A 19,995-nucleotide genomic window follows, 5' to 3' on the forward strand; every position below is an offset into this window, starting at 1 on the left:
CTTCACAAAAAAATATATACATTAGTGATTTTTTATATTTTTTATTCGCCGATGCGTAATAACGTCCATGTTGTGAGGCAGATCGTTCAATGAGTATGACTTGGCAGCATTTCTTTGGTGTGAGGGCTTTCCTTAGAGTGCTTGCATCACGTTGCAAGCAGGAGAATCACCTGCAAATTAAGTTGTTGAAAACTAATGTTAATAAAAGTTAAGAAAACGTAAGCATCGATAGTAAACAGCAATATTTCTGCACCTCTATACCGTGTTTATCGCATATATTTCAATTATTGTATACTATTAGCCAACGCAACAGCTGCCTAATTTAACTACTCATGCTTAGCAATCAAAAACGCAAAATCTGACTATGAATAAGTGACAAGAGGGTTTTCTAGTACATTTTATACGGTGAGAGCAGGGTGTGAGTGAACCAGATGACATACCGCAGTCATGACGTTTCAGTGAGCTGTCCTTATAGTGTTTAATCCTTGGCTGCACCACATTAAATGCCAGAGGTAATGGACTGATGCAGAAGGCCTTAAAAGCTAAGGTTTGTATGTGCACCGCTGGTTCGTGTATCTGAATTGGTCATAAAAGAGGGGGAAGTGATTTAGTTTTTCCTTACTGTTTTATTTGCTTTTTTTTATTAGTGAAAAAGGGAGATGATGACCACACAGAGTTCTTATAGTTCTTACGTTGCGGTTTATGGTTAGAAGAAAAAGAGAAGGAAAGAAAAAAAATGGTTATGATTTTATTAACTGATGGACGTAAAGATCGAAATAAAAAAACGAAGGAAAAGGACGAAAGTGAGGAAAAAAAAATTTAAGTTGAAATTAAAATATATATGTATATATATATATATATATATATATATACCTTTAGGTTTTGTTAATGTTTAAATAAATATAATATATATGTAGAGAGAGAGAGAGAGAGAGAGAGAGAGAGAGAGAGAGAGAGAGAGAGAGAGAGAGAGAGAGAGAGAGTCTGCATAGCCTAGTCAATACTTTCTCATGTAATAATAATAATAAAACAGATTACTTACTCTTTCGCGATTGTCAGAAGATAATTACCTAAGAAATATTTATAAATCAGCTACCGCCTCATTAGAGAGAGAATATTGGGGTAAAGAAGGTAGGGATACAGGATTAAAAAGAAGGAAAGGAAGGAATTAAAATAGAAAGAAAGAGGAGAAAGGAGGGAGAATAATGATGTAATAAGAGAGAGAGAGAGAGAGAGAGAGAGAGAGAGAGAGAGAATATTGGCGGTAAATTTGCAGTTGTCGTACAGTAGGGAAGGTCGGCGGGGAACGGAAGAAATCGCGGGCGCGGGAGTCAGTCTGGGTGTCAACGGCGTGGTGGGTGGAGCTGCGTAACACCCTCTTAAGTTTTATCCTAGCGTCCTTATTTATCCTTTGACCAGAGATCCTATAGCGCCCGAAGGATCCCCAACATCCCTTCGTTATGTGGGATCAGTGTAGGTTTTCGTGAGGTCGATTTTGGCGGGTCTTATCGGCGGATTAGAAGTGGTGGTTGAAGTGTTTGTTAAAATTTGAGAAGAAAGGAAGAACTGTAAAAGGGAAGATTGAAATGAGAAAGGAAGAGAGAGGTAGAAGAAGTGGAGTTTGAGAATAAAGGATCGAAGGAAGGAAGGAAGAGAAAATAGAAATAAAGGAAGGAAGGATGGAGAAATGAAGGAGGAGAAAGGGAGAAAAGGTGGGGTTTGATGATAAAGGGTCGAAGGAAGGAAGGAAATAACAGAAAATAGAAAGAAAGGAAAAAAGGATGAAGGAAAGAAAGGGAGAAGAAGTGGAGTTTGAGGATAAAGGATCGAAGGAAGGAGGGAAATAACAGAAAATAGAACGAAAGGAAGAATTGATGGAGAAAGAAAAAGATGAAGGAAAGAAAGGATAAAGGAAAATCAAGTGTTACAAGCTGTCTGTCATAGTGTGTTTGTGTTGCGTCCTGGAAGTGTTTGCAACGTAACGTAACAACTGTCAAAACAAACGGTGTGTCATACGGTGTTTTAAGTGCTCACCGCCACTACTACTACTACTATTGCTACTACTACTACTACTACTACTGTTACGTGATGGGTAAGTATTATATGTGTGTGTGTGTGTGTGTGAGAGAGAGAGAGAGAGAGAGAGAGAGAGAGAGAGAGAGAGAGAGAGACTGACAGCTGTGTGTGTGTGTGTGTGTGTGTGTGTGTGCCCAGCTGTCAACGCCGCCCGCCAGTCCCTAACTAGGCTACCCAAGTTACCGGGAGGGACACGCGGTAACTTATATACAATGATCTTTTTTTTCTTCTTTGCAGTGAAGAGGTTGGGTGAGTTGGGGTTGAGGTAGAGGTTTTAGGTGGGTGGGGGTTAGAAGTTAGGGGTTAGACTGGACTGGCTGGTTTTGCTAACTGATTGGTAGGGTAACTTACTGACTGAGTTGACTGACCTACCCACCCACCACTACCACGCTTCAGTATGAGTTAAAATAATACTGAGAAGAAGCATCATGTTGTTTTATATGTGCAAGAAGCAAGAGGGTAGAATTGAGGGTAGAATATTGACGAAGGTTACGTATATATCACATTTCCTTTAAGAGTTTCAGGTTCAACTCTCCTCGTTAGCTGGGGACTCTGTTGGTTGTCATTAAGGGCCATATTAGCAATTAAACATTTCGTCTCAAGCTCACACATTTGACAAGGCTTTCATATGGGGTATGGGCCTTTCCATGGGTAGTTTTTTTTACCCCTAAGTTTGACAAGGCTTCTGTACCATGAACGTGAAAGAACACTCATGAGAACACATTGACCTCCTTTTTGGCCTTTAAAAAGATATGATTGAAGTGAGAGATGAAAGCCTCAAAGGATATCGACTTTAGACTTGTGGTAGGCGAGTGTAGGTTATTATAAGGAAGATATTTGTTGATTATTGCTGGTTAATGTAGGTGTTGATTCATCTGCTAATGCTGTTCTTGGTAAGGCTGAGGGCTTTCTTGGATGCTGGATGTGTCATAGCTCATAAAATCCGCCGTGAAATTATATAGCCTAGTAAAGCGAGTCATTATATGTTGCTGTTTATTTTACATGTTGACTAAAGATTTAACATTTCCATTGGCACTTATGTTTTGGTGTGGTCTAGTTTTCTTTTCTCTCTATTGATTGATTTTTATTGATAGATTGACTGATTTTTGTGTTGATTTATTGATTCTAAGTTACAATATCTACTGATTACTGACATTCTTGTATCTGCAGTCACCTTTGTTTTAATTATAGATACAAATCCTTCCTCTCGAGTTACATTTTCATACTAACGTAGCCTCATACCGCTTAATAATAATATAGTAATGAAGTGCTTTGATAACTAATTCTAAAACTTCTCTAATCATAAGTACGTGGTTTTATATGCAATGGCAGATATCGATGAGGTATACAAAGGAAAGAAAAAGAGCTGGCTGTGTTTGTTTAGCAGAATGACACTTTTTCTCGGGTATAAATCAGGTGTATCGTGGCCTTGGTAAGAGAGTGTCATGTGGCAGAAAGAGCGACGTGGCGTGACATTATTATTCTTTGTAGTGAATGTGTGACTCTTGTGAACGTTATCTCCTGGCTGTTAGCTTTCCTCACGTTAATACTCGAGATGACTGGGTGGGTCGAGGTGAGGTGGCTGACGGTACTGAAATTTGATCTGATATACCTAATGGCCACGTGTTCGAACTTCCCTTGGGTATATCTTACGTATAGGTGCATGAGTCAAAGTATTATATTTTTTAAATTTATTTTTTACAGTAAATGAAGCAGCTCAAGGGACTGGCATAGTTATACTTATTATTATTATTATTATTATTATTATTATTATTATTATTATTATTATTATTATTATTATTATTATTATTGTTGTTGTTGATGTTTTTTGATAAGTTAGCTTTTGCTTTTATTATTATTTTCCTTTTCTGCTTTGATGAAACTGTGTGTGTGTGTGTGTGTGTGTGTGTGTGAGAGAGAGAGAGAGAGAGAGAGAGAGAGAGAGAGACTTAAAGGCGCCTCTTCCTCATCTTTCCCTCCTCCTCCTCTTTTTCCTCCTCCTCTTCTCCCTCACGCTGCGTCGCCTTCTGCCAGTCGATACCTAATTACATAATCACTGGCGGTCACCTGTTATGCAGTGGCTTCGACCTCACCTGTGTAAAGCGATGCCTCCTGCTCCTCCTCCTCCTCCTCCTCCTCCTCCTCCTCGTTTCCGCTGCAGAGGATTAAACGTCAGGATATTTGGGTGACGTTTAACGAGAGTCACCTTGATCAAACGTTTCCCTAATGGTGTGAAGGTGTAGGGAAAGGTGACAGGTGTGTAGGGAGGTGTGGGAGGGTGTATGAAAGGGTGTGATAGAGTGAAGGGGTATATGTATGGGTGTATGTATGACTGTATGGGTTGTGTAGAGGGATGTGTGTGTGTATGAGGTTTGGGGGAGTGTCAAGGGTGCGTGGAGAGGTGTGGGAAGATGTGAAAGGTTGTGGGAGAGTGTGTGGGAGGGTATGAAAGAGTGCAGAGGTGTATGTATTGATTTTTACGGGGATATGTGTAAGAGTATGATGTGTGTGTGTGTGTGTGAGTAGGAGAGGGTGTCAGCATGTGGGGAAGGTGTGGGATGTGACAGATGTAGGAAGGTGTGGAGGGTGTGTGGAAGGGTGGAAGGGAGTGTAAAAAGGTGTGAAAGGGTGGATGGGAGAATAGTAGGATGGAAAGGAGAGAGAGAGAGAGAGAGAGAGAGAGAGAGAGAGAGAGAGAGAGATCTTTTTTCTTTTTTTTTTTGCTTACTTGGGCTGGAAGGGAAAGAGGTCAGTTGGAGAGAAGAAGGAAGGGAGGAGGAAAGAAGGAAAGGAGGCAAGTTATGAAAGTGGAGGTAATGGCACGCTCCTCCTCCTCCTCCTCCTCCTCTTCCTGTCTGACCTTGACCGGCGGAGACAGGAAGACAAAAGTTATTGGACAGGAGAGAGAGAGAGAGAGAGAGAGACGAAAGAAAATAATAAATGAGAAAAGAAAGAAGTGGAAGTGGAGGAGGAAGAAAATATAGAAGAAGAAGAAAGGAATAAAAAAGACATACTAATAATTAGAAAAAAAAGAAAGGAAAAGAAAGAGGAAGAGAAGAAGAAAAAGGTATAAAGAGGAAGAGGAAGAGGAACAAGAGGGGTCAGAGGGGAGAAGGAAACCTGACCTAGAAAGAGAAAGAAAAAAAAAATAGCAGCCTTATAATTTTGTCTCGAAGGCTCCCAGACATTCTTTTTTTACCTTAATCCGTGAACCACCAAGAACAGCACGCACGCACGCACGCACAAACCGAAGAAGAAGAAGAAGAAGAAGGAAAAGAGAAGGAGGAGGAAGAGGAGAAGAAGAAGGAGGAGGAAGAAGAAGAAAAGGAAGAAATATGAATCTAAAAAGAAGAAAAAGAAGAAGAAGAAGAAAAAAGAAGGAGAAGATGAAGAAGAATACGAAGAAGAAGAAAAACAAGAAAATCAAGAAACGCGAACCAAAGAAGAATAATAATAAGAAGAAAAAGAAGAAAGAGAAGAAGAAGAAGTAGAAGAAGAAGAAGAAGAATCAATATTGAACACTAGCAAGCATTAAGCCGTCCCCCGTTTTCTGAAGATCAAAAAGATTCACGGGGCACTCAAGCATATTATTTTTCCTTCCATTACCTAATAGAAAGAGATCAGAAGGAAGGAAGGAAGAGAGAAGGATAAAGGAAGAATGGAAAAGGAGATCACTGCATGGGAGGAAGGAAGGAAGAAAAGGAGAAAGGAAGGGAAATGAGAAGAAAAAAGGAAGGAAGGTAAGAAAGAAAACAAAGAAAAATACTAAGAATGAAAGAAGGAACGGAGAAAGAGGAGAAAGGAGGAGAATAATGAAAGAGAGAGAGAGAGAGAGAGAGAGAGAGAGAGAGAGAGAGAGAGAGAGAGAGAGAGAGAGAGAGAAGAAGAAAAAGAGGAATCAGGAAACCAGAAGAAAAAAAATAAACTGAAACACCTCCTCCTCCTCCTCCTCCTCCTCTCTCAAGGCCGATCAGAACACACAAAAAACAGTTATGGTGTTTGTGTGTGTGTGTGTGTGTGTGTGTGTGTGTGTGTGTGTGTGTGTGTGTGTGTGATTGGAAGGGGAGAGGGGGGGGGGAGGGTGTTGATTGGGGGTTTCTGATGATTGATTGGAGAGGTGAAGGTGAAGGAGGAGGAGGAGGGGGGGAGGAGGAAGAGGGGGAGGAAGGAGAGAACGGAAGGAGGTGTCAGAGTGATGTATTGCAATATCATTTTTTTTTTTTTTATTTCCTTGATTTGTCCTTGTTTTTCTGAGGAGGAGGAGGAGGAGGAGGAGGAAGAAGGTTGATTGAGGAGAAGGAAGAGGAAAGGTGGACTTGTAGATAGAAGCAGATGCATATAAGAAGAGGTAGAGGAGGAGGAGGAGGAGGAGAAGAATGAAGAAGAGAAGAAAGTTGATGAAATGAAAGAAGTAAACAAAGGGATGAATAAGAAGAAGGAGGAGGAGGAGGAAGAAAAAAAAACACGTTAAATGCTGGAAAGGAGGAAAAAGTTGGAAAGTTTCGTTTAATCGGCGCAACATCTGTGGTCATATGCCGGAGAGAGACAGGAGGGGGAAGGAATTATAGGAGAAGGGGAACATACCCCAGGAGACGGGACACAACCCCCGATTAATACCTGGTACCCATTCACTGCTGGGTGGACAGGGGCGTAGGGTATCGGAAAAGCCGCCCATGTTTTTCCACTCAGCCAGGGAATCGAACCTGGGCTCTCTCGGTTGTGAGCCGAGTGTGCCAACCACTGCACCACGAAGCCCGATGGAAAGGAGGAGAAAATACAGAAGGATAGGAGGGGAAGGAGAGAAAAGGAAGAGCAAAAGGAAGGATTAAGACATAGAGAGCAGAAGAGAGGGAGGACGAGAAGGAGATAAGAGAAAAAAAAACAGAGTGAGGGAGGGAAGGAGACGAGAAGAGAATAGGAGAGGACGCACCCCCAGCACGCCGGGGGTATACAAATAAGGTGCCCGATAAACAATAGCTACACCAGAACAACTAACGAACCTACACCATACAACTGTACACTCCTACTGTCTTTCCTATTCCCCACCTGCACCTTCACCACTAACCCACTTCCTCTTCGTACTATACCCTTGATTAAAAAAAAAAAAAAAAAAAAAAAAAAGAGAGAGAGGACGAGTCACGAGGGTAAGAGGTAAGGAGGTCAACTGGTCTGCGTGGAGGTGAGGTGAGAGGTCAAAGGTGAGCGGGGTGAGGTAGGGCAGGATACAGCGGGCGTGAGTAGCATGTCATTTGGGCGAAAAAGTCAATTTGCGATTATTTCTCTTAGGACACCAACACACTAACACAGCAACAATGGGCGGCCAACCTTTTACTTGAACAGTTCCACGTGTATGAATATAAAGAAATTAGCAGAACACAGTATATTCGAGCACTTGGCTGTTGACTCCAATCCGTACTGAATAATATTGTTACGAATGTGCTGTTCTGTGCCCTTGAAAGTTGCTGTACTGTGTGAGGAACCTGTCATTAAACTAGAAATTAGTGTTGAATGTGTATCCTTGGTGCCCTGCCTCGTTCCTCCTCCCCTCGGTGTTCTTTGTCGGCCGCTATGAGTGACTGGTGCCGGTGTGGTTGTTCTAGAGGGGATCACGCCGCCTGCCCGCCCGTGGATGGTGTGTGTGGGGGGGTGGCGTGACATTATGTATGGTGAAGATTTTTAAGGGGGGAGGGAAGAGATGGTGGAAGGAAGGGGTTAGGTTAGGTTGCAGTACACGCGTTAATAGTGGCGGGGGTCAAGCCAGGGGTCAAGGTGATGGGAGTGAACCCGTCAACCACTCAGCCACTCAGTCTGGGTAAACTGTTGTTGTTGGTGGTGGTGGAGGTGGTGGTGGTGGTGGTGGTGGTGTTAGTCGTCAGGGTAAGCAGTTAGTCTTTCCATTCACGCAAGGACGAGGAAGCCATGCATGTATATATAAACAGTGTGTGTGTGTGTGTGTGTGTGTGTGTGTGTGTGTGTGTGTGTGTGTGTGTGTGTTGCCGCGTCTATAAATACAAAAGCAGATCCTGAAGGCAACCGTGCAGGAGGAGAAGGAGAAGGAGGAGGAGGTGAAGCTCTTAGTATGTGACAAAGGGCAGGGTCGGGCTGGCTTAGGAATGTACTGGCAGGGTAACTTAAGTAAATCAAGTAATACAGAGATGTCGCTTACTGGGTAGATATAGGATAGATAGGCAGGTATAGGATATAGATAGGTAAGCATGTGATAGTATAGAGTAGGATATAGGAGTAGGATACGTGGGTAGGTAAGGAAGGGTAGACTGGACTATAGGTAAATTGGAAGGGTGATTTGGATAAGGGAGAAATGGAGAAATAGGTTAGTATGTATAGGTAAATGATAGGTGGGTAAATAGGGAAGGGTAAACTCCATAGGCAAATTGTAAGGGTGATTTGGGTAAGGGGAAATGGGGTAATTGGTAAGTTTGTATAGGTAGGAGGTAAGTAGGTGAACTATATAGAGGTAGGAAAGGTAGGTGGGTAACAATATGGGCAGGTGAGGTAGGTAAGGGAAAGGGAAAATACACTAATTAGGTAAGGTAAGGTAAGGTGATTAGATGCAGGTAGATAGGTAGGTGGGTAGATGGGTGATTGGGTGACAAGGGGGAGAAGGGAGCTAGTGGGTGACCTCGATCTCTTTGACCCTGTGTGTGTGTGTGTGCGTGTGCGTATGTGTGTGTGTGTGTGTGTGTGTGTGTGTGTGTGTGTGTGTGTGTGTGTGTGTGTGTGTGTCAGGAACTTTACCTTTTCCCTCTTCCCTCCTGACTTTTTTTTTTTTGCTCTACTAATTTGCTAACTTTAAATTCCTTCCTTTTTTTCCCTCCCGTCTCTTAATCTTCTCCTCACGATGTTGATTTTTTTTTTCTCCGTAGCTGTTCGACTCGCTGAAGCTTCCTGGTCTAAAGTAACTTTTTCTTTGTTTCTGCTCAACGTTATTCTTGTTCTTAATCTGGAGCTTACTTTAAATCCCTCACGATGTTGCTGGTCTTATTATAACTCTACTATATATCCTGTTGTCTTTTGTTATGACCATGAATATATATTTTTTTCACTCACTCGCTGAACCTTCATTTTTGTTCTTAATCTGGAGCTTACTTTAAATCCCTCACGATGTTGCTGGTCTTATTATAACTCTACTATATATCCTGTTTTGTCTTTTGTTATGACTATGAATATATATTTTTTTTCACTCACTCCTGAAGCTTCCTGGTCTAAAGTAACCGTTCATCTTTGTGTTTGTTCAATGTTATTCTTGTTCTTAATCTGGAGCTTACTTTAAATCCCTCACGATGTTGCTGGTCTTAATTATAACTCTACTATATTCTTCCTGTTGTCTTTAGTTATGACCATGGATATATTTTTTTCCCTGTGTAGATCAGTCTCCATTCATTCACGTTTCCGACCTTCCTGTCTTTTTTTTCTTTTACTAGTTATTTTCTTTACCTTATTTTCTTCCTCTATATATATTGTTCAGTTTTCCATTTTTTTTGTGTAGCTGAACTAAATGATTTCCGTCTCTCCCTTTTCCTGTATTTCTTTTCTTAATTTCTTAATGTAAAAATCTACTACATGTGTTATTTTATTTTCCATTTTTTTTCCTCAACTAAACTATCTATTTCTCCTTCTTCTATCACGGTTCTTTTCTTATATTTCTTATCTTAAAACTTCACATCTTCTGTTTATTTTCCATTTTCTTTTGCTAAACTTCATAATTTCTGTCTCTTCCTCTTTTACCGTAGATATTTAATTTCTTACGGTAAAACTTAACATTCATTCATCAACCTCTCACGATCTTGCTGTTTTTGTTTTCTATTTCCTGATGTTGTTTTGTGTTTTTTGTGATAACCGTCAGTATCGTTTTTATGTGTGTGTTTTTTCTTTCAAACGTTGCTATAGATCGGTCTCCATTCCCTCACGATGTTGCTGTTCTTTTTTTCTTTTTTTTTGTCTATTTCCTGATGTTTTTTTATGCTCTAACCTTGAGTCTATTTTTTTTCTTTTTTCTTATTTTTCTTTATTCTTTCTTCATTCACTCACGTTTTTTATCTTTCTTGTTATTGTTTTTTCTTCTTCTTCTTCTTCTTCTTTCCTTTCCTTTCCTCTCTTCCTCTTCCATAAACTCTTACTTATCGTAGTCATTTCCTTTTCCTGTCCTTACTTTCCGTTGACACACCCTTTCTCTCTCTCTCTCTCTCTCTCTCTCTCTCTCTCTCTCTCTCTCTCTCTCTCTCTCTCGTATTGAACCTTGAAATAACAAAATATGAGAGAGAGAGAGAGAGAGAGAGAGAGAGAGAGAGAGAGAGAGAGAGAGAGAGAGAGAGAGAGAGAGGCAAAACTTTTGAGACGGAGGATGAGGAAGAGGAGAAGAAGAGGGAAGGAAGAGGAAATGAGGAAAGAGAGGAGGAGGAGGAGGAGGAGGAGAATAGATTGTCTGTGAGGATCTTGCTCTTCTCAAAACCTCTTTCTCGTGCCGCTGTATATAAACAAATCTCCTCCTCCTCCTCCTCCTCCTCCTTCTCTTCTTCCTCCTCCTCCATCCTCAGTCACACTCTTAATTCACTTAGACAAAATTAAGTTAAGTGACTTGTGCTAAATTTTTCTCCTCCTCCTCCTCCTCCTCCCCCTTCTCCTCCTCCTCCTCCTCCTCCTCCTCCTCCTCTTTTTTCCTCTTCTTCCTCTTCCTCCTCCTCTTCTTTACTTCTTCCTTTTCTAAATCTTTCTACTTCCTCTACCAGATTTTTCTTCTCCGGGTTCTTCTTCCTCCTCCTCCTCCTCTTTTTATTTCTTTTTCTCTTTTTATTTTTTCCTTTTATTTTTCTCCTCCTCCTCCTCCTCCTCCTCCTTCAGACTTTATAGGAAACTAGGAGTCGAGAGAGAGAGAGAGAGAGAGAGAGAGAGAGAGAGAGAGAGAGAGAGAGAGAGAGAGAGAGAGAGAGAGAGTCACTCCCTAACCTCCCAAAAGTTGACACAGATCGTTAAAGCAATCAAGTACACACACACACACACACACACACACACACACACACACACACACACACACACACACACACACACACACACACACACACACATACGCACATGACTCATAAGATCTCAAGAGCAGAGTTAAAATTCAGTGGAGTCTTTTAACCTGTGTGTGTGTGTGTGTGTGTGTGTGTGTGTGTGTGTGTGTGTGTGTGTGTTTGTGTTCGTTTGTGTGTTTACTTAATTATCTGACTTCCGTGTTGCATTAAATCGCGTGCTTTCCTCCCATTTCTCTCTCTCTCTCTCTCTCTCTCTCTCTCTCTCTCTCTCTCTCTCTCTCTCTCTCTCTCTCTCTCTCTCTCTCTCTCTCTCTCTCTCTCTCTCTCTCTCTCTCTATCTATCTATCTATCTATCTGTCTATATGTATCAGTGCTTTAACAAACATGCATTTTTCTTACGTTCCTTTACTTCCCTTTTTATTATCATTATTTCTCTTCTTCCTTATGCTCTTCCTATTTCCTCATCCTTCATCTGTTATCTTATCCTGCTTCATTATCTCTCTATTCTACTTACAACATTTTTACCCCATGCTACTTTTTCCTTATAGAGCACGATAGCTTCCTTCACTATCTCGTATACTCCCTGATGTAACTCCTTAACGCCCGCTAGGAATGTTGCTTTCTCTAATAACACGATTAATACTTCAAATATGTACTTCTTATACGTCTGTGTTGATGCTAGAGTGTTTGCTAACTTAACTCCTTTTACTTCGCTTTGGTTATTTATTTTATTCATTTCTTCATTTATTTATTATTGTGTGTGTGTAATGGGCGTGTCTGTATCAGAAGGGAGATGGATGCTGTATGTTAGGGCAAGGGTGGAGAGGGAATAGGTAAGGTATGGTGGGGAGGGTATGTTATTAGTGTCTAGGGTAGGTGTAGGGAGGCGTGCAGAGGGCGCGGGTATATAGGGCGTGTGTGTGTGTGTGTTTGTGTGTGTATGGAACAGGCATAGAAGGGCATAACATTAGGTAGGGCGCGTGTGTGTGTGTGTGTTGGGCAGATATGGTAAGGGCATAGGTAGAGCATGTGTTACTGTAGGGAAGGCGTGGGGAGGGCGTGTAAGCATGAGATGGGTGTGATAGTAGGTAGGGCGTGCGTGCGTGTGTGTGCGTGGTGAGGGCGTGGCAGCCTAGACTCACGTGTTGTGCTCTGGTCTCGTCGTCTGGCGCAGCTGTTTGGTGAAGAAATGAGAAAATAACATGTAATAATCCTTAGACAGTAGTGTTGTTCTTAGCACGATGCCGGTGGTGGTGGTGGTGGTGATGAACGTGCCTGCTGAGACTGGTGGTGGTGAGTTGGGTGGTGGTGGTGGTGGTGATGTTTGTGAAGTCGTGCGTGTTTTGGTGTTGATGTTGGTGGTGGTGATGTTGTATGGATTGGTGTTGAAGTGGTGGTGGTGTTGATGGTGGTGGTTATCAGTGTATGGCAAACATCACCTGTGTGGATATTACCGTAAAGGTGTTGGTGATAGTGGTGGTAGTAGTAGTAGTAGTAGTGGTAGTGGTAGTAGTAGTAGTAGTTTCCTATCTACTGTCAACCCTCCCGTCTTTCCTTCCTTCCTTTTTCCTTCATTCTCAAGCAAAGAAAGGATGGAGGGAGAGGGAGAAGGAGAAAGGAAGAAGAAGGGGAGAAGAGAGAAGAGGGAGATGAGGGAAGGAGGAAAGGGAAGGAAAAGAGGAAGAAGAGAGAGGGGAAGTAGAAGGAGGAAGAAGAGGGAGACAGCGAGGGGGAAGAAGAGAGAACAGAGAGAGAGAAGAGGGAAGAAGAAGGGGAAGAGGAGGGGTTGGGGTGTTGATACAATCTTCCTGATAGCAAAAACAGCCAACAGCCACAACACTCGTCGACTTGAGGAACGACCGACCGAGTGACAGACAGACAGACAGACAGACAGAGACACAGACACAAAAACAGAAAGACATATACATTGACAATAAGAGACAGATAGACAAGCAGAGAAGCAGACAGACAGACAGACAGAGACAGACTTAGAAACAGAAAGACATAAATTGATAACAACAGACATACAGAGAGGTAGACAGACAGACAGACAGACAGAGACACAGACACAAAAACAGTAAGGCATATACGTTGATAACAACAGACAGACAGATAGATAGACAGACAAACAGATAGATTAGTAAACCGGAGACCTTGCAAGACTGACTGACTGACTGACTGACTGACTCGCCCATTCAGAAATTGACTTTGATTTAATGAATGAAGAAATAACTTGAGGAAAAAAGTGATGGACTCATTTCCTGACCAACCTCTGACTGGCTTCTCTCTTTCTTTCTTTCTTTCTTTCTTCTTTTCTTACCCATTTTCTTTAATCATTATCTCTCTCTTTCATTCTCTATCTTATTATTCTTTCCTTCCTTTCTGTCTTATTTTCTTTTTCTTTCCTTTTTCATATTTTCTTAACTTTTTTTTTCTTTACTTCATTTTCGCTTTCTTTCACACACAATAACTTCTACTACTACCACTACTACTACTACTACTACTACTACTACTACTACTACTACTACTACTACTACTTTTAATGCAGAGAAGTAACAGAGAGAAAATATTGTTACTGTTTTATCAGCAAGAAATGTTTACACTGGGAAGGAACAGGAGGAGGAGGAGGAGGAGGAGGAGGTGGAGGAGAAGGAGAAGGAGGGAGAGATAAAGAAGGAGGAGGATGTTTTAGAAATTATTATTATTATTATTATTATTATTATTATTATTATTATTATTATTAGTAGTAGTAGTAGTAGTAGTAGTAGTAGTAGTTGTAGTAGTAGTAGAAGTAGGAGGAGGAGGAAGAGGAGGAGGAGGAAGAGAGGGGAAGGAGTCTGCGTAAGTGTTTCCTTGGCATTCCTCCTCCTTCTTACCTCCTTTCCTCCTTCTCTCTCTCTCTCTCTCTCTCTCTCTCTCTCTCTCTCTCTCTCTCTCTCTCTCTCTCTCTCTCTCTCTCTCTCTCTCTCTCTCTCACACACACACACACACACACACACACACACACACACACACACACACACACACACACACACACACACACACACACACACACACACACACACACACACACACACTTCAGAAAGTTTTGATAATGTGTGATCCTTTGTGTGTGTGTGTGTGTGTGTGTGTGTGTGTGTGCTTTGATTCGCATAATATCTCGTTCACACACACACACACACACACACACACACACACACACACACACACACACACACACACACACACACACACACACACACACACACACACACACACACAGTCTCTCTCTCTCTCTCTCTCTCTCTCTCCGTCCTTCACATAATTTATTTTCCTTTTCATACTCGATCCTCCTCCTCCTTCTCCTCCTCCTCCTCCTCCTCCTCCTCCTCCTCCTCTTCCTCTTCCTGTCCACTTCCCAGATTTTTTTCTTTTTTGAGGAAGAAGTTTTTTTCCTCTCCCTCCTCAGGACATTCTTGGAGGAGGAGAAGGAGGAGGAACAGGAGGAGGAGGAGGAGGAGAAAATAGCCTTTATAAGTGGGTGTGATAAGCGTCAAGTGAGCCTAAGAATATCCTTCCTCCTCCTCCTCCTCCTCCTTCTCTTCCTCCTCCTCCTCCTCCTCCTCCTCTCTCTCTCTCTTTATCTCACCTATTTCCTCCTACTTAAAATTTGATGGGTTTTGTTCTAATCTTAAACTTCCTTTTGAAACGGTTAACTTGAATCATTTTTTTTCTCTATATATCAACTTGAATTGTAATAAGATCTGGTATTTAAACTATCTCTACTATTTTCTATGTTATAATTTCTTTGTACTTATTCTTTTTCGTACTACAGATGGTTTCACGAGAACTGGCGAACCTATAATGATCCTTGGTGGGTGGACTCGCTGACTTGGCATCATTGCTTGGGTCACGGTCTGCTCCTCTTATTTCTGGCTCTCTATAAATTAGTAACATCACGCGCTCACTGGCTGCTGTTTGCTAGATCTAACCTGCGGCACTATCTCGCTCTCTATCATATCCTCCTCTCCTCGTTCTGTTTTCCTTCCCCTCCCTCTTCCTTCCTGCATTTCTCTCTCTCTCTCTCTCTCTCTCTCTCTCTCTCTCTCTCTCTCTCTCTCTCTCTCTCTCTCTCTCTCTCTCTCTCTCTCTCTCTCCCTAATTTCCTCCAGTCTCCCCTCTCACAGTCCATCCATTTTTCTCTCCTTTCTTTTATCTCTTCCTTTCTTTGTTCGTATTTTCGTCATATCTTCCCTGTTCTTCCTTCCTCCTCTTCCTCCCTCAATCATCTTCTTTTTTCTTTCTTTCTTTATTTTCTGTTTTGTTCTTTTTCTTGTTCTTGTTCTTCTTCTTCGTCTATCTACTGTTTCCTCCTTATTCTTCCTCTTCCTCCTTCAGTTTGTCTTTTTCCCAGAGAGAGAGAGAGAGAGAGAGAGAGAGAGAGAGAGAGAGAGAGTCTTTGTGGTTCAGAGGTCACCAAGTCAGTTTTTAAAGTACCTGTTTGTGGTCACCTCCTTTCCTTTAAATACTGGCGGCTCCCTTGTTCTCTCTCTCTCTCTCTCTCTCTCTCTCTCTCTCTCTCTCTCTCTCTCTCTCTCTCTATCTCTCTCTCTCGTTTAATTTTATTTTTGTTTTGTTTTTAGTTGCAGTATTAGAGAGAGAGAGAGAGAGAGAGAGAGAGAGAGAGAGAGAGAGAGAGAGTCTGGTAAGTCCATTATTGGCATTCCTCCTCCTCCTCCTCCTCCTCCTCCTCCTCCTCTTCTCTCATTACAGAAAATCACGCTGGCAAAACGGTGTGCTAGGAAGAGGTGTGTCCCTGGGTTCGAATCCGTCCTCCTCTTCCTCTTCCTCCTCCTCTTCTTCCTCCTCCTCCTCTTCTCCTTCTTCCTCCTCCTCCTCTTTCCCTTCCTCATCCACCTCTTGGCGTCATCTCCACCTCCTCCTCCTCCTCCTCCTCCTCCTCCCCCTCCTCTTCCTCCTCCTCCTCCTCCTCCTCCTCACTTTGCATCCCCACCCTGTAACATCTCATTCCTTCTCCCTCCTTCCTTCCCTCCCTCCCTCCATCCTTCCCTCCACCCCTCCCTTCACCTGCCCATTAGAACTTCACCTGTAGGCCTCGGAGTCGGTGTTGTCGGTGTTGGTATAGTTCCGGGTGTAAGAATAGAGGCCTAGAGTGGAGAAGGGTGGAGGTGGAGTGGGGTGGATGGAGTGACCGTTTGAGCCACTCCACCTTCTTCTACTAGCTATGGTACTACCCTTCCCCTTCCTTTCTTCCCCTTCTTTTTCTTTTTCCTTCATCTTTTTTCTTTCTTTTTCCTTCTCTTCCTCCTCTCCTTCTCTTTCATTAACTCTCCTTCTTTTTCCTATTTTCTTATCCTTCTTTTTTTCTTCTTTTCCTCCTTCTACTAGTACTATTCTCTTCCCCTTTATTTTCTTCGTTTTCTTTTCTTCCTTTTCTTTTTTTTTCTTTTTTTCGTTTTCATTTCCTTTTTTGACATACTCTCCTTTCTTCTTCCCTTCTTCTTTTTCCTCTTTATTTATTCCTCTTTTTCTCCTCTATTCTTCCTCTTATTCCTTTCTTTCTTTTCTTTTTTTCTCTTTTCTTTTGTGCTTCCTTTTTTGATATACTCTCCTTTCTTCTCCCTTTCTTCCTTTTCCCCTTTTCTTCTTCCATTTTCTTCCTATTCCCCTTCTTTTCCTCCCCTCTTCTTCCTATTTCTCCCCTTCCCCTCTCTTTTCCTTCCTCATTTCCTGCTCCTCATGCTCTCCTTCTTTTCCTTCCCTTCTTCTTTTTCCCTTTTACCATCACACACACACACACACACACACACACACACACACACACACACACACACACACACACACACACACACACACACACACACACACACACACGGACAGAGGCGCCAGAAGCAAGTCGTATACCTCCCAGACATAACGTTATGCAGTGGCCCTTTGTGTGTTTCTCTTACCTGTTGACCCGCGCTCACAGCCCCCCCCCCTCTGCAGCCCGGGGCAAGGGGGTGGAGGGGGCTGGGGGTCAGGTTGAATGAGGGGGGGAGGGGAAATGAGGAAAAAGGAAGGGTTGGGTTGGGGGAAGTAGATGGAAGGGTAGGGGACGGGTAAGGAAGGGAGGGGTGAGGTGGGAAGAAGGGGGAGGGAGGGGCGGATTGAAAGGGGGGGAGGCGAGAAGGGTAGGAAGGTAGGGGAAGAAGGGTGATGGGTCAGGGGAAGGGGAGGGAAAGGGTAAGGAAGTTTAGGAGGAGGAGAAGGAGAAGGGGGAGGAGGAGGAGGAAGAGTAGGAGGAGGAGAAGAAGAACAAAAGCAAGGCAAAAGAAAAAATAGAACAACAACAACAGTAGCAACAACATCAAGAACGAGGAAGAAAAGAAAAAAAAAAAAAAAAAAAGAAGACGGAAGGGGAGAAGGAGGAGGAGGAGGAAGAAGACGAAGAGGAGGAGGAGGTGCAAACTTCTTGATGGAGCGCCGGCGATGCTGAAGGGCCGAGAGAGAGACTGGCCGGGGCGTGGAGAGGAGAGGAAATGGGGAGAAAGGGAGTGGGGAGTGACCTTGGCGTTGACTCAGGGCCGTGCGTACCCTTCGGCGACTTGGGGAGGAAGAGGAGATGGGAGGAGGTGGGGAGGGAGAATGTAGAAAGGAAGAAGGGGAGGTTGAGGAAGAGGAGGAGGAAGAGGGGAAGATGATGGGGAGGAAGAGCATTGTGGTAGATTGGGAATACATACATACATACATACATACATACATACATACATACATACACACATACATACATACAGACAGAGAGACAGACAGAAAGACTTGCTTTATTTTATTTTTTCCTTTAATTTTCTTCAATAATTTTTTCTTCTATTTTTTTTCTTGGTATCATTCACTAATCTCTTACGAAAGCAGGTTAGGTAAGCATCCATGTATACGTGTGTGTGTGTGTGTGTGTGTGTGTGTGTGTGTGTGTGTGTGTGTGTGTGTGATATAAAAATAATCTTATCCGCTGACTGAGGCTAACTCTCTCTCTCTCTCTCTCTCTCTCTCTCTATCTATCTATCTATCTATCTATCTATCTCTATCTATCTATCTGCCTATGTATTCCTTATATTCATTCCTTAACATCATTCTGCCTTCAATACGGAACAGGACGTAAGGATAAGGATGCTGGGGACATTTCGGACCTACTGGGGGACTCTGGGGCATCTTGGGTACTCACTAGGACTTTCAGGGTTAACTACTGTGGACTAATGTTTTGTTTTCTTCTTTTCAGACGTGGATGAAGAGAATACTCGTAGAGGAAGAATGGCAGACGATGAGGAAGGCAGGAAAGAGGGAGGAGGAGTGATGAACTTATAACAGTTCTAACATGGAGTTATTTAGCTCACTGAAAAGAGAGAAAGAGCTGAAACAACCCGCGTATCTTCACTGTGGGAGAGAGAAACAGGAAGAGAGAGAAGGAGAGCCACATAGCCACAGGTGCACAAATAGTTGGGGTGAAACGAAACACCTGTGGTAGCTAACACCTGGGCCGCGGTTACACTCTCTCCCGTGCGTGGCGAGGCATAGCTCAGGTGAATGATGGCTTGCGGGTGTTCGGAGAGGTGAGGTGTTCTGTGTTGTGCTGCGGCGCGTTTGGCAAGTGACAGATAGGTGTTGCGAGAGGGATCTGAGGTGTTTGTATGGATCTCAGGTGAATGATGTGTTGCTGTGACGGGCAGGTGAGGTGTTTCTAGAGGGATCTGAGGTGTTTCTACGGATCGTAAGTGAATGATGTGTTGCTGGGACGGGCAGGGGAGGTGTAGTGTGGGTCTGAGGTGTTTCTAAAGGTGATCTGAGGTGTTTCTATGAATCTCAGGTGAATGATAGGTGGTGATTGGACGAGCAGGTAAGGTGTAGTGTTGCAATGTTAGAGGTGAGAGCTAGCAGGTGAGGTGATCTGAGGTGTTTGTAGAGGTGTTTGAGGTGATACATGTGTTCCAGGTGAGGGGTATTTGCACAGGTAACATATAGGTGACAGTGGTGAGGTGTGACTGTAGTATAGGTGGTGTGGAGCTTAAGTTACCTGGGGCTAATAGGTTTATGTGAGAGGGAAAGATATGCAGGTAGCGCTCAAGTGACAGACAGGACAGTAAAGTGTGGCTGTGTTCTATTGGTGGCGTGAAGCTTAAGTTACCTGGGGCTAATAGGTTTATGTGAGAGGGAAAGATATGCAGGTAACGCTCAAGTGACAGACAGGGTAGTAACGTGTGGCTGTGGTCTATAGGTGGCGTGGAGCTTAAGTTACCTGGGCCTTATAGATTTATGTGAGTCATGACGTGGGTTTGTGTGAGAGGGAAAGATATGCAGGTAACGCTCAAGTGACAGACAGGATAGTAAAGTGTGACTGTGTTCTATTGGTGGCGTGGAGCTTAAGTTACCGGGCCTTATAGATTTATGTGAGTGATGACGTGGGTTTGTGTGAGAGGGAAAGATATGCAGGTAACGCTCAAGTGACAGACAGGGTAGTAACGTGTGGCTGTGGTCTATAGGTGGCGTGGAGCTTGAGTTACCTGGCGTTACTAGAGTTTTGTGTGTATAGGTAAGTAACAAAGATATAACATTCAAGGGCTGTGGTCTATAGGTGGCGTGGACCTTAAGTTACCTGGAGTTACTAGAGTTTTGTGTGTATAGGTAAGTAACAAAGATATACAGGTAACATTCAGGTGATAGACAGGATAGTAACTTGTGGCTGTGCTGTAGGTAGCGAAGTGAAGTTTAGTGAAGTTAGCGTAGGGTATAAGGGATGATCCTACGAGCGTTTGGTGTGACACGTGGGTAAAGAAAAGAGGGAAGTGAAGTCTGACAGTGAATTGACAGTGATGGAAGACCCCGGAAACCTTTGAAAACTGAATGAAATGAA

At 42.9% G+C, this 19,995-nt stretch overlaps 1 protein-coding gene across 1 annotated transcript in view; it reads left to right on the forward strand.

Annotated features, from left to right (window-relative positions):
- Positions 1–1,359: 1,359 nt before the first annotated feature.
- Positions 1,360–19,995, forward strand: part of LOC127003578 (NAD(+) hydrolase sarm1-like) — a 186,584-nt gene continuing 167,948 nt past the window's right edge. The window contains exon 1 of the mRNA XM_050870465.1: positions 1,360–1,473. The gene's annotated coding sequence lies outside the window, so the exon portion shown is untranslated. The remainder of the gene's footprint in view (positions 1,474–19,995) is intronic.

Source organism: Eriocheir sinensis, chromosome 25, assembly GCF_024679095.1.
Source record: "Eriocheir sinensis breed Jianghai 21 chromosome 25, ASM2467909v1, whole genome shotgun sequence".
Taxonomy (NCBI): Eukaryota; Metazoa; Arthropoda; class Malacostraca; order Decapoda; family Varunidae; genus Eriocheir; species Eriocheir sinensis.